This window comes from Tachyglossus aculeatus, chromosome 15 (assembly GCF_015852505.1).
Source record: "Tachyglossus aculeatus isolate mTacAcu1 chromosome 15, mTacAcu1.pri, whole genome shotgun sequence".
NCBI lineage: Eukaryota > Metazoa > Chordata > Mammalia > Monotremata > Tachyglossidae > Tachyglossus > Tachyglossus aculeatus.
In genome coordinates this window covers 5,645,370-5,660,578 of record NC_052080.1, presented here as the reverse complement: position 1 = coordinate 5,660,578, position 15,209 = coordinate 5,645,370, and the positions used below count along the sequence as shown (strand labels likewise).

The 15,209-nt window shown below is 43.7% G+C and overlaps 1 protein-coding gene across 3 annotated transcripts in view; it reads left to right on the top strand.

Annotated features, from left to right (window-relative positions):
* The first annotated feature begins 469 nt into the window (after positions 1-469).
* Positions 470-15,209, top strand: part of RAI2 (retinoic acid induced 2) — a 167,613-nt gene continuing 152,873 nt past the window's right edge. For all 3 annotated transcript variants that reach the window (XM_038757012.1, XM_038757014.1, XM_038757007.1), the window contains exon 1: positions 470-1,185. The gene's annotated coding sequence lies outside the window, so the exon portion shown is untranslated. The remainder of the gene's footprint in view (positions 1,186-15,209) is intronic.

Sequence of the window (15,209 nt, the reverse complement as noted above, 5' to 3'; positions counted from 1 at the left end):
GTTGTCCCACAAGGGGTTCACAGTCTTCATCCCCATTTTACAGATGAGGGAACTGAGGCCCAGAGAAGTGAAGTGACTTGCCCAACGTCACACAGCTGACAAGTGGCGGAGCCGGGATTTGAACCCAGGACCTCTGACTCCAAAGCCCAGGCTCTTTCCACTGGGCCACGCTGCTTCCCCAAGCCGTGCGTTATGATGGCGGGCGGGCGGGCCTCTCGGGAACGGAGTCCCGGGCGTCTATGGCGGCGCTCTGAGGAGAAGAGAGGAAGATAATAATAATAATAATGTTGGTATTTGTTAAGCGCTTACTGTGTGCAAAGCACTGTTCTAAGCGCTGGGGTAGATACAAGGTAATCAGGTTGTCCCACGTGGGGCTCACAGTCTTCATCCCCATTTTACAGATGAGGTAACTGAAGCACAGAGAAGTTAAGTGCCTTGCCCAAAGTCACACAGCCGCCAAGTGGTGGAGCCGGGATTAGAACCCACGACCTTTGACTCCCAAGCTCGTGCTCTTTCCACCATGCCAAGCTGCTGATCCCACTGACATTACAGATTGCACCACGGACAGGGTGGCTTGCTTGTTGTCCCCATGGCCTTGAGCCCCAAAGCTGGGAGAAAACAGCAATAGCAGACCAGAACAAGGAGTCAAGAAGAAAAAAAGAAGAATGGTTTTTGCTAAGCACTTAATTAGTGCCAAGCCCTGTTATAAGCACTGAGCCCTGTTCTGAGCACGGAGACAGGCAATGGGACAGATTGGGGAGGATCCAAGGGGCACTCCTTTGACTTTCTCCTGCTATCCATCAATCAGTGGTACTTACTGAGCACTTACTATGTGCAGGCACCATACTAAACATTTGCCACCACTGTCATTTCGATCTGAGGGGAAAATCATCTGCGTAATATGTCTTTGAGCATGGGTGTGACTCTTATCAGTGTCTCTATATGTCACTCTCTTTTCCATCTTCTTCTCTGCCCCCTAGTATTGGACCACGGCCCCCACTAAAAGCCTCACCCCGTAACTCTGGACTAAGAAGGAAATCGTAGAGATCATCCACCCTACAGCAGGGGACTGCACTCTCTGACTCTGAAGCCATAGCTGGCTCTTCCTTCTTGGAGCCAAATATGGCTCCGAAGGCCGGGGAGGAGCGGACTCAAAGCAACTGCAACTGTTCAATTCACAACGAGGTAAGTTATATTAATTTGTGTTGAAATTGTATGGTTGGCTCTTTGTGAACCAACAGCACAGTGGTTTCATTTACTTTGGCTCTTGGGTCCAGAAAGGTTGCTAACCCCGACTCTACAGGATTCACCAACTTATCAATCGATCGTACTTATCAATCAGTCGTATTTATTGACCACTTACTGTGCACAGAGCACTGTATTAAGCGCTTGGGAGAGTACACTGTAGCAGAGTTGGTAGCCACGTGCCCTGCCCACAGTGAGTTCTGCGTTAAAAAATGATGTCATGGGTTGCTAATCCTTTCACAGAGAACATATTCGATATTTGTAGTTTTTTAAACATGACTCTAGTGTTCGAGTATACATTTCTCAGAATACCAAGTGTCAAATAGAAAGGAATTCAGTTTGATTAGACGAATTGGCCATTTTGATCCGTTGGCTAACCTCTTCTGAAACAGTCCGACTTTCATAAAAAGCATCTTTCCCTCTGGCAACCTCCCTCTTTCCATGTGCCTCTCTTTCCCGTATCAGTAAAGAGCTTAGAGAGGGTACCTACAATTCTGATTGGGCCACCGTGGGTCCAAAAACGAGCGTCCTAAAAGACCAAATCAAATCATCTGTCATAGAGTTTTATTTAGTCCGCCCTGCATGATTTCATACTGTTATTTGTACGTACAGCAGATAATAAAAACAGTTGCTAAAACCTCTTAACAGAAAAACAAAACACAGATGGCCAGTCTGAATGTAAAGCATCTGAGGCGATGATTCAGCTGAGACCTCAAAGCCTACTTTTTTTTCCCCTCTCCTCCTATTTTCTAGTTTATGGAGATGAAAAGGTAGAAAGGACACTGCATGGTTCTTATGTGAATTTCTGCTCTGGAGTTTTCCACCACGTGTGTCGTTCCCCTCCTTCAGATAGTCGGAAAGCATCAAACCAGCGGAGTCCAGTCCAGAGAACACATCTGAATTGGGTTCCCCGGGGAAGGGTGAGAAGGAAGGGGGATACAAGACCGTATGAGTTCTGGACTGGCCTCCCCCTGTCTCACCAAATCTCAGTGAATCAGGGCCCCTTCTTCAGGATGTGAATGACCAAGGTGTCCAGGCCGGTTCTGGCCGCATCCCCACTGAGCAGGGAATGCTATTTACGCTGTTCAACAGTGATTGTGAAATACGGAAAAACAGCCAGTGCGTGCTGGAAAAGCGAAAAGCACATGCCGAGCCATGTTCCAGAACCACCTACCACTTTTAATCCCCCGCAGGAGCAAAAGCGCTGTAAAACTACGGTCCTTCGGGAAGGATCTGAGTGAACGGGTGTGGGTAGACAGATGGGTGTCTTCTAGTTACAGCCTGACAAAGGGAGCCCCTGAGAATTTAGGGGAGTCCAGGGGCCTGGTTTCTCCCCAGAAGAGCCTTGAGGGGAAGAGGTGATGGTTCCCCCATGGCTGAGGGTGAGAGGGCAGGCTTTAGAGAGGAGGCAGGAGGGAAGAAGCAGGGGCGGGCTGAAAGGAGGGAAACATTTGGCCACAGCTGAGGCTGAATAGCGTTGGTCCGGTAGCAGAAGCCGCAGAAGCACCAGTCAGCTGGAGAACATTAAGAGCCCACTCTGAGAAGCTCAGCCCTGCTCTGGGCAGAACATGACAAGCATTGTTAATCTTCACCGCAGCCCTTTGAGTTAATTAGATAAATATTATTCCAATTTCAGAGCATCACAGAGGCGGGAGAGAGTGAATCACTTCCCCAGATCACAGGCCCGGAACAAGAACATTCTCTAGTGTCAAGAGCACCGGCTTGGGAGTCAGAAACCGTGGGTTCTAATCCCGGCTCCGCCACTTGTCTGCTGTGTGACCTTAGGCAAGTCACTTCACTTCTCTGGGCCGCAGTTACCTCATCTGTAAAATGGGGATTGAGACCGCAAGCCCCAAGTGGGACAACTTGCTTACCTTGTATCTACCCCAGCGCTTAGAACAGTGCTCGGCACATAGTAAGCGCTCAACAAATACCGTAATTATCATTATTATTATCTTCATTCCGAAATTCAGTGTCCCCTCACTGTGACTTCAATCAATCAATCAATTGTATTTATTGAGCGCTTACTTTGTGCAGAGCACTGTACTAAGCGCTTGGGAAGTACAAGTTGACAACATATAGAGACAGTCCCTACCCAACAGTGGGCTCACAGTCACAGATGGTAGCTTTAGGAAATAGCAGTAAATCAGGTCAAAGAAAAATGACAATGATTTCTTTATACTATAAAGCAGGAAAAAATAGAGTGAATCGTAATGGTGGTTAATCATAAAGAAGAAGAAATTATTAGAAATCATTTCCAAGTTAAAGCGCATTACTGAAAACCAGCATTTAACTAGAACATCAACACAGAGAAGCTAAAGTCTCTAGAAAGTAAGATGGAAAGTCATAGAAATGGTCACCTGGATTTTTTTCCCCTATGAATTGATTAAGAGTATTTATTGAGTGCTTATTCCATGCAGAGCGCTGTTCTGAGTGCTTGGGAGGCTACAATAGATTTAATAGGCATGATCCCTGCCTTCAAAGAGTTTGCAGCCTATCTGGGGGCTAGCAGATTGAGAAATCCTTGGTAAATCTGAACAGACCCACAAAAGTAGATGTGTTGATAGAGATGTAATGGTAATAATCTCACTGATGAAACTGCCAAACAATCATACTTATTGAACGACAATTGGAACGTTACAGACAGTGAACAAATAATGACCAGAAGCAGAGTGGCGAGTGGATTGGCCATGTGGGCCTGGCAGTCAAAGGACCCGGGTTCTAATCCCGCCTCCACCACTTTCTGCTTTGTGACCTTGGACAAGTCACTTCACTTCTCTGAGCCTCAGTTACCTCATCTGTAAAATGGGGGCTGACTGTGAGCCCAGCTTGTATCTACCGTACTTGGCACATAGTAAGAAATTAAACATAATTTAATTCAGTGTTTAATTAAACACTGTTTAACTATGTTTATATATAACATATTAACTATGTTTAACTATAAACTATAACTGTTAAACATAGTTAATAACTATATTAACTATGTTTAACTATGCTTAAACATAGTGTAATTCAGTTAAACAAATACCATGATTATTATGGTTAAGCACTCAATAAATACCATACGTAGTGATGGTGATGGTGACTCATGGTCCTTGTCATTTTCCAGCAAATCCAAAAAAGGTAGTAAAAATAAAAGTAAAATGTACATTAAAAACCTTGTCAGTTGGTAAATTTCATTGACCCTAGAGTGAGTTCAATCCTCATTTAAAGTCTGGAAAATAAAGGCCTCGGAAGCTTTTTAGAGGAGTCTAGATTTTATTCACTTTTACATGCCTGGAGCACCAGTTTTACACAAAGCTTGGAATCACTAGCCACCCAGCCTGAGAAATAATAGCAGATAAAACCATCGAAAAGGCTACAAAACTATGCTCTGGAGAATGGAGAAAACTACAATTTGGGACAATTCCTTGAAGTGTTTCCTCTTGGTAGATCCTCTCTGCCTTGACTTTCCCAGTGGATTTCAACATCCTTTTCTGCATTAAATTCAGTCACAATCTCTCCCGGGCAGTCAGCAAATCCTTCCTCCCTCATCTTTTAGTATTCTGACAGGCTTGTGCATTTTCCAACTCAGAGGAAAATGACCTTACCAATATGACATCTTTAAGCCACATTAAACCCAAATGGCAATAATTGAAGCGATAAACCGACAAGAACTTCTCTATCCTGTATTCACTGAGCATAAAAATCTGATAAGGTTTAGGTTATCCTCCTATTTGATTTCCTCATTAGATAAAAAATTTGGGAGCCACTGTTTTATCTTGTATTTGCCTTTGTGCCATCCCACTTACAAGTCATGTAGGTAGCTTTCAATGATATATTATAAATTATTTATATTTATGTCCGTCTCCCCCTCTAGATCGTAAGTTCATTAGGGGCAGGAAACGTGACCGCCAACTCTGTTGTAGTAATAATAATAATAATGATAATAATAATAATGGCATTTGTTAAGCGCTTACTATGTGCAAAGCACTGTTCTAAGCGCTGGGGGGGATACAAGGTGATTAGGTTGTCCCATGTGGGGCTCAGTCTTAATCCCCGTTTTACAGATGAGGTAACTGAGGCACAGGGAAGTTAAGTGACTTGCCCAAAGTCACACAGCTGACAAGTGGCAGAGTTGGAATTAGAACCCATGACCTCTGGCTCCCAAGCCCGTGCTCTTTCCATTGAGCCACACTGCTTCTCTCCCAAGTGCTTAGTACAGTAGTGTGCACATAGTAAGCACTCAGTAAATGATGATGATGATGAAGCCCCATCTTCTTCCTCCTTCACTGCCATTTCCTTCTCCTCTTCCTCTACGGAATTCCAATTCATTTGCTCCTCTGCGCTTTCTCGATCGTTTTTCTTTCCCTTCCCCTGTTTCAGACCAGTCATCTAAATGAATCAGATTTTCATATTTCTTATGCCCTCAGATTTACTCAAATCTCTTGGCAACATCTTGACTTCAATCCATCTTAAAAGCTGACTCCAAAGTATTTTAAAGGCTCATTTCTTTTTTTTTTAATAAAGCAATTTCATATATCTTGTCAGGACACCTCAACAGATCCCTCACCTCAGATATTTTCTTGGAAAGGCCCACTTTAGAAGGCCTGGAATGGAAAGTGAAATGATCACATACTTTAGCTCTCCAGAATTTATAAATTCAGTTGAAAATTAAATAAATTTTAGGATAGGCTTTTGAAAGCCTGAAAGCGATTAGATTTACTGCCTCTCTGGTGTAAATAGAAAACATTTTCTAGGTTAATTTTTCCATGGGGATTCTGGCACAAATGAATTCAAATGTATTTTACTATTTTTCTGTGCAGTTAAATGACTTGGGGTTAGCGCGATCCGATTCTTTATATTCTTATTGTGATTTATGTCAGATTGTAGACTCCTGCGAGCAGGAAACCTGTGCTGTACCATCCCAAGCATCTAGAACAATGCTTTGTAAGCAGTGGGTGCTCAATAAAGGGCACTGATTGATGGTTTGATGTCTTGGCACTAACTGGTTAAGCATTTTTGGTTTTTTTTTGGTGTGTTATGCTCTTACTATGTGCCAGGCACTGTACTAAGTGCTGAGCTGGATACACGCTCATCAGATTGGACACAGTCCCTGTCCCACAGGGGACTCACAGTCTTCATCCCCATTTTACACAAGAGGGAACCGAGGCACAGAGAAGTTGTGACTTGCCTAAGGCTGCGCAGCAGGGAATGTGTCTGTTTATTGCTATTTTGTACTCTCCCAAGTACTTAAGACAATGCTTTGCACACAGTAAGTGCTCAATTCTTACAATTGAGTGAATGATTGAATGAATGAACAAGTGGCAGAGCCAGAGTTAGAACCCAGGTTCTTCAAATTCCCAGGCCCATGATCTATTTGCTAGGCCACCCTGCTTCTTAGTTGCCTTGGACTATTCGCGTGGGAAGCAATTTATTTCCTTCATGGGAAAATGGCATTAAAAATTTCAGCACTTGGGAGAGTACAATATAATACAGTTGGTAAATTATGGTTAGGGGGGAGTAGTAGAGTATAAGAATGCTTACCCAAATTCTTTGGGGCTGGGATGAGTATCTAAGTGCTGGTTTTTCCTCTCTGTTTCTGATCTACCCCGTCACACTATTAAAAAGAGTAAGTGGTCAGTAAACCTCTGGACGTTCATCAGTTGAAATGCAAGTAATTCTATAAAACTGCCAAAATGTAAAGGTGAGAAAGGGTGGTTTGTTTTTGGTTTTAAGGGAAGAAGCGGGACCTAATGAGCATAGACCTGGAATCCCAGATTTGCCACTTGTGTGCTGAGTGACCTTGGGCAAGTCACTTCACTTCCTTGTACCTCAGTTACCTCATCTGTAAAATAGGGGTTAAGACCGTGAGCCCTATGTGGGATCTGGACTGTTTCCAACCAGATTGGCCTGTATCTATCCCAGCATTCAGTACAGTGCCTGGAACATAGTAAGCACTTCACAAATACTATTATTATTATTTTTATATATGTTACAACTTGCTATGTGGCAAGCACTGTTCTAAGTGCTGGGGTAGCTGCAGGATAATCAGGTATTTCATTCATTCACGTCAGAAACAATCCCAGAGGGAGGAGGACTTAATCGCCATTTTACAGATGAGGCAGCTGAGAAACAGAGATAAGTGACTTACCCAAAGTCTCACAGCAGAGAAGCAACTTATCAGGATTAGAACCCAAGTCCTCTGAATCTCAGGTCCGGGCTCTTTCCAGTAGGCCATGCTGCTTTTGTGTGTGTGTGTGATTTGTGAGACACCTGCTACTCATTTGTCAATGCTCAACTGTCTGTAAGCAATGCTTGGTTGAACAGTAATAGGTATGAATATAAAGCACGATGTTTTACGAACTTCCATATTCTACTGCCAGCCAACGATTATAAATTACTTCCAAAAGGAAAGTTATGTCTGTGTCATCCCAATGCATTTCTTTAAAACAATATGTAGACAATAAATCCAAGACTTATTCATTCAGTTCATGTCTAAAAGTTTATGTCCTTCTAAAATCTATAGTTATAGAAACAAGTCAGATACTACAGGCTTAGGAAGGAACTTGATTGAAATTATGTGGGAGCAATTCATTCCCTCTCCCATTTTAATTTTTTCAAAATCAGGATGTGGAAAAACCCACCAAAACCAAAAGCATTAAAACATGGCTAAGTGACAAACTCTTGCTTTGAGAAACTCTCTGCATTTCAATATCAATCCATCAGTAGTATATGCTGAACACCTACTGTGCAAGAAGCATCGTGGCCTAGTGGAAAGAGCCCTGGCCTGGGAAACAGAGGACCTGGGTTCTAATCCGGCTCCACCCCTTGTCTGCTCTGTGACCTTGGGAAAATCAGTTCACTTCTCTGTACCTCAGTTACCTTATCTGTAAAATGTTGATGATGGTATTTGTTAGTGCATTCTATGTGCCAAGCACTGTTCTAAGCACTGAGGTAGATATAAGGTAATCAGGTTGTCCCACATGGGGGCTCACAGTCTTAATCTCCATTTTACAGAAGAGGTAAGTGTGACACAGAGAAGTTAAGTGACTTGCCCAAAGTCACACAGCTAATAAATGGAGGAGCTGGGATTAGAACCCATGAAATCTGACTCCCAAGCCTGTGCTCTTTCCATTGAGCCACGCTGCTTCTCTAAAATGAAGATTAAGACTGTGAGCCCCATGTGAGACAGGTACTGTGTCCAACCTGACTGTCTTGTATCTAATCCAGTGCTTAGTACAGTGCCCAGCACCTAGTAAGCACTTAAAAAAAAAATAAAAAACAAAAAAATTCCTTTATCTGCAGGAAGGGGATTCAATACCTGATCTCCCTCCTATTTAGACCATGAGTCCCATGTGGGATTCGATTTATCTTGTATCTACACCAGCACTTAGTACACTGCTTGGCACATAGTAAGCACTGAACAATTACAATTATTATTTTTTAACATTACTGTGTGAAGATCATAGTTGTTAAACCCAAATACTCACCTGGAAGAGTAGAGAGTTTCTTCTGACTTGAATGCACAGACTGGTACTTCAAAAGTACTTTTCGGGTCCCGGACTTATCCTAGGCATAGGTATAGATTGAGGATGTGTGCCCAAGGGATAATCTGCTCCTGCTTTACTTTTACCAGTTTTTCCACCCCTTTATTGTTTGTTTTATGCTATTAAGCACTTACTATGTTTCGAGCACCAGGGTAGATACTAGTTAATCAGGTTGGAAACAGTCCCTGTCCCACCTGGCACTCACAGTCCAAGTGCGAGGGAAAATCAAGTATTGAATCCCTATTTTACAGTTGAGGAAACTGAAGCATGGTTGCCCAACATCTCATAGCAAACAGCTGGAAGTTGAAGGATTAGAACTCAAGTCCTCTTACTCTAGGTCTGTGCTCTATCCACTAGGCCATGCTGCTTTTCTTTATATCAATCATTCCATTAGCGGGAGCCTGATGGATGCCTGTCTCTAGGAAAAGGAAGAGGATTTGGAAGTCACTGGGGGCAGGGATGTACTGAGGTGGATTCTGATTTTTCCTTTGAATGTTTGCTGTTTCTTTTCTTTGCCTCATCGTATACACTCTCTTGGAGTCTCTATTAGGGGATTCTGTATCACCGAGTTGCATCTGAAGCAAAGCAAGGATGTTTTCAATGTTTCCGCATCAAACAGGGGAAGTGTTTTGTTTTGTTGTTCTACAGGAAAACATTGTTCCTCTAGACTGTGAGCTCACTGTGGGCAAGGAACATGTCTACCCACTATTTTGTATTGTACTCTCTCAAGCGCTTAGTATGGTGTTCTGCACCCAGGAAGTGCTCAGTAAATACCACTGATTGATTGGCCTAGAGTTTCCAGCCTTTGGGAATGTTGGGACATGGCAGCTGGGCCTTCCCCATCCTTCCTCTTCTCCCCCAGACACCCCCCAAAACCATCCTATATTCAACTGGTTCTTTTAGCATAAGCATGTACCTTGCCCTCTGTGTCAATCAGTCATTATTGTTGCTAATAGCTATAATAATAATTGTGGTATTTAAGTGCTTACTATGTGCCAGGCACTGCACTAAGGGCAGGGATGGATACAAGCTAATCGGGTTGGACAAAGTCCCTGTCCCACACGGGGCTCACGATCTTCATCCCCATTTTCCAGGTGAGGTAACTGAGGCCCAGAAAAGTGAAGTTAATTGCCCAAGGTCACTAGGCAGACAAGTGGCAGAGCTGGGATTAGACCCCATGTTTACTGTGTGTAAAGCACTGTACTGAATACCAGGAAGAGTTTGTACAAGACAGTTGGGGAAACGTTCCCCATCCACATTGAGCTGTTAAGGGCACACATGGAGGAAGAAATGCACAAGTGAGGATTATACAAGGCTTCTGGGCCTAGAGGGGTTCACAACCTAAGAATAAAGGTGGAGGGTTGGGATGAGACAGGGAGGTGCTGACGACAGACACATAAGGAAAGGGGAAATGATCAAAACCCAAGCCCTGTATAAAAGACGAGGGCTGTGATAAACGGACTGGCAATGTGGCTAGAGGAGACAAGTTTCCAGCAAAGGGTGAGGCCCGCTGAAAAAATTGAGTGAGGCCTGGGGTCTTGCGGGATTGAGGCTTTGGCTGGTTGGATTCCCTGAGCTAAATTAACCTCTTGAAAACAGGTGTCTAGAATAATTTTTCACTAGAAGTCATAGTGGTGATAATGCTATGAAGTTTTCACTAGAAGTCATAGCGGCAATAATGCTATTTTCTGAGCGCCTTCTAAGTGCGCTCAATGCTTGGGGAAATACAAAATATACACCCTGCCTACAAGGAGCTTATTCTCTATCCCCAGTGTTTTCCACTCTAGAAAAGCCCTCTCCAAAGCAAACAAATGAACAAACCCCCCTTTTTATTTTGCTTTTTCCCATCCGAACTCCAGAGCAGAGGCTTAGGTCTTAGGGAGCCTGGCAAAGGAGGCTGGTTCCATGTGACTCTGATTAAAACCATGAACCGAGCTGCCCCAACCCAAATTCTTTGAAGCTGTGCCCTTTTGTTTTAGTCTCAACTCCGGCTCACTGAGGGGGAACAGGCCAGAACTGTTTATTTCTCGCTCACCCCAGCTACAAATACGTAGAACAGAGAGCAACCGAAGTGTACCCAATTAAAATCAGGGCACCGCTTCTTTTCAAAGTTTCCTTGCGGAGCCCTTAAAGCTTTGCTGTTCTTTCGAGCATCGCTATTCCGGGCTGGTGCCAAAGAGGGGGTACCCTTTGAAGTGGTCTCTCGTACCCCACTGGGCCCAGCACGAATAAGTGGGTTTTTGGCATTTGCAGTTGCAGTGAAACTGCACAGAGCGGTGCCTCCCTTGAGCCTTTGAAGATGTTTCTTTTCATTCCTTCATTCATTCGCACTGACTGATTCATTCAGTCGTATTTATTGAGCGCTTGCTGGATGCAGAGCACTGTACTAAGCGCTTGGGAGCTTACACATTCCCACAAGGAGCGTACATTCTACTGGGGGAGACAGATCCTCACCTCCCAACCCTCACAGTGGCCCTTCTTCCAGGCAGTCCTAAGGGTTACCCCTCACCTGATTACCTCCTATCAATTAATCAATCAATCGTATTTATTGAGCGCTTACTATGTGCAGAGCACTGTACTAAGCGCTTGGGAAGTACAAATTGGCAACACATAGAGACAGTCCCTACCCAACAGTGGGCTCACAGTCTAAAAGGGGGAGACAGAGAACAGAACCAAACATACCAACAAAATAAAATAAATAGGATAGAAATGTACAAGTAAAATAAATAAATAGAGTAATAAATATGTACAACCATATATCCATATATACAGGTGCTGTGGGGAAGGGAAGGAGGTAAGATGGGGGGATGGAGAGGGGGACGAGGGGGAGAGGAGGGAAGGGGCTCAGTCTGGGAAGGCCTCCTGGAGGAGGTGAGCTCTCAGCAGGGCCTTGAAGGGTCCTACCGACCCCAGTGCTTGGAGAACCAGCGTGGCTTAGTGGAAAGAACACAGGCCCGAGGGTCAGAGGTCACGGCTTCTAATCTGGGCTCCATCACTTGTCAGCTGTGAGAATTTGGGCAAGTCACTTCACTTCTCTAGGCCTCAGTTCCCCCATCTGTAAAATGGGGATTAAGACTGTGAGCCCCACTTGGGACAATCTGCTAACCTTGTATCTAACCCAGCACTTAGAACAGTGCTCGGCACATAGTAAGCACTTAACAAATACCAGCATTATTGTTATATCAAGCTCTTAGTACAGTGCTCAGTAAATACAATTAAATGAATGAATGAGCAGTGCCTGGCACGTGGTAAGCGCTTAATAAATACCACCATTTATAATTAAACAACCTTATTGTGTTTGCAGGACTCGTGCCATCTTGCAGGAAACCAACTGTAGTGAACACACGCACGATCGTATTTTGTTGCATTTGGTGTCTATGGGCCCTTTAGATATGACAGTTCCTTTTCAATATGTAAATTGGGTGATTAGCTCATTATCGTTTAAATGCCGATGATATTCATTTTCCACCCTTAATGAATAGGAAAGCCGCTCTCATTAGCATTCAGACAGGGCTGAGTAGCGGCTGGATTTGCTTCATTGGGCAAAGAAAAAAACTCAGCCCAACCCGTGGTTAAAGACCTTATGGAATTAATAATTGTGGTATTTGTTAAGTGTTTACTATGTGCCGGGCACTGTACTGGACACTGGGGTGGAATTTGGGAGAGGAGGCATCTATGTAAAGAGGTAATGGACATTTCACTGTATAAGCCGAACCCCCACCCACCCGTCAGACCAGAAAAGAGCTTTTCTTTAATGCAAGATCTAGATGGAAAGCCCAAGATTTGCTCATGTATAAGACTTATAAGGCGCCCATTATTTTTCATGCAAATTGGGAGTGGTTTGGGTGTCAGACAGTAAACGCCCCATCTAGACTGTAATCTCGCTGTGGACAGAGAATGTGACTGTTTAATCCAGTACTCCCCCAGGCACTTAGTACAGTGCTGTGCACACAGTAGGCACTCAATAAATACAATTGAGTGAATGAATATGCCTACCCAGGGGTCAGAGTGTGGCTTAGTGGAAAGAACACATATCTGGGAGTCAGAAGGTCATGGGTTTTAATCCCTCCTCTGCCACTTGTCTGCTGTGTTTCCTTAGGCAAGTTGCTTCACTTCTCTGAGCCTGTTACCTCATCTGTGAAATGGGCATTGAGACTGTGAGCCCCATGTGGGGCGGGGATTGTGACCAACCTGATTTGCTTGTATCCACCTCAGGGCTCAGTACAGTGCCTGGCACATAGTAAGCATTTAACACAATTCATTTTTATTAAATATCCTGCAAATATCTATTTCAGGTGTCTGTGCAGTCCTACGTAATGACAAGTAATAATAGGAGAGAGTTGGGAGGTAATTTTTTTTTAGTCCTGGACCAGCTTAGAGTCAGAGGGAGAGCGGTTGAATATTTTGGCCCTGGGCATGCAGAGGGCACAATAGCTGTCTTGCCCTGTTTGAAGTGAAGTGAACGAACTGTTTGCCAAGTGGATTGGTTTTGCGGAAACGCTCTGCCGTATGCAACTGGGGCTTTTTGACCTCTGTAAGGTGCCTAGACTGAGAACTCAAAGTTAGGATTTGAGGCGACCTTTCCTCCTTTAAAAAAAAACAAAAATCAATAATGATATTAATGTTTCAGGAGGGGAATAACGCCCCGAGGAGTCACATCCTGGGCCCTAGATCACTCAAAGACTGGACTACCCTGGAATTCGTTTTCCCAGGCTTTTTTACATACTTTTACAATTATCACATATTTGGGGGATTGGAACGTTTCAAAAAAAAAAATAATTTATTTTAGAGATGACATTTTACTGTTCTTTGTCTTGGCCCAAAGGTGAATATTTGTGGGTTATTCACAGCAGCTGGAGTTGGGCAGTAGATTATGCATGTAACACACACTTGTGCCCTGTCCTCAGAGTTGATTTTTAAAAACCCTAAATATTTACTGTGTCCGATTTCTTACTAAGGATCTGACTCCAGGATCGCTTGGGAGTAGAGTAGGGAAAGGAGGGGATATTTTGAGTGTCTAAATGATTAAGAATCATTGTTTGATTGCGATTGGTAAAACATTTTATTCTTGTTTAAAATGACATGACTGGAGTACTTAAGTGAACAGGGAGCTTTGCAAAACACATTGGATCATATTTGAATAGACACATACTTGTGGATTTAAGTATCATTGTTTGGTAGCTGTGGTTTTGTGCTCTTATTTCTGTAGTAAAGGATGGCTGAATGGAGGGTTGGACAATTTAGCCTTTACAAAAGAAAATTTAAAAAGGAAATCAAAGGCACAAAAGCCCCCAACCCTCTCACGCAGCAGTGAGACTGTACGTGTAATTGTTAAGTCAGGAAACGTGAAAATATCCCATTATATTTCTTTCCCAGTTCACATGGTTCCTAAACTCGGTAGCTGCTTAATAAGGGCCGTACTGGTAGGTAAAGCGAATGTTTCCATCATCATCATCAATCGTATTTATTGAGCGCTTACTATGTGCAGAGCACTGTACTAAGCGCTTGGGAAATACAAATTGGCAACACATAGAGACAGTCCCTACCCAACAATGGGCTCACAGTATAAAAGGGATATGTACAAGTAAAATAGAGTAACAAATATGTACAAACATATATACATATATACAGGTAGACATGGATGTGGGGAGGGAGGGCATTCCAGGACAGGGGGAGGATGTTGGCCGGGGGTCGATGGCTGGACAGGCAATGAAATCTGAGTCTTTGTTTTAGGCGGGTTTAAATCTGCCTTCTTAATAACATTGCTTTAAATAGGGGATATTGGATATTTATTATTGTATTGAGTGTTTATTATTATAGATCTGTCACTTCTCTGTTCAACCAGAAGATATCCATTTGGGCACGGGCTTCCGACCTGGAGGATGATCTTTTAAACCAGACTAGCAGGAGTAAGCTCTAGGCGGTTTCAAACCCAGACAAACCATGCAGGGCTCAAACCGCTCAAGGAAAAATCTTTAGAATTTAGAGACTGTGATGGCCCGGATCTACTGGGGAAGGAAATGCCAATAATCCGCTCCTCTTTCATCGTCTTCAGGCAGTTGAGTGTCCACAGATGGTTGGCATTGTGCTGGTTAGCTGTCGTCTAGGATCTCCAAGGAGGCGCGCACTCCGGAGACACGGACTGAGACCGCTCCGGTTGAGAAAGGCGCAGGGATTGTGAGGCAGGGCTTTTACCACATCCAGGATCTCAGTGGCTTCTAGGGCAGATCCTTTTTCGATCAAGAGTGGGATTGAGGGGTTTGGAGCAGAAACGGGTTTGAGGTAGTCCACCTGTAGCTGGCTTCAGACCCTTTGGCCAGCAGGCAACGGGGAGAAAAAAATAATCCACCCTTTGCATTTCACTTGATGTCATTACAACGCACATGCAGGCACTGTAACATAATAACATTGTGAGCCGCATTCCGCTGATATCCT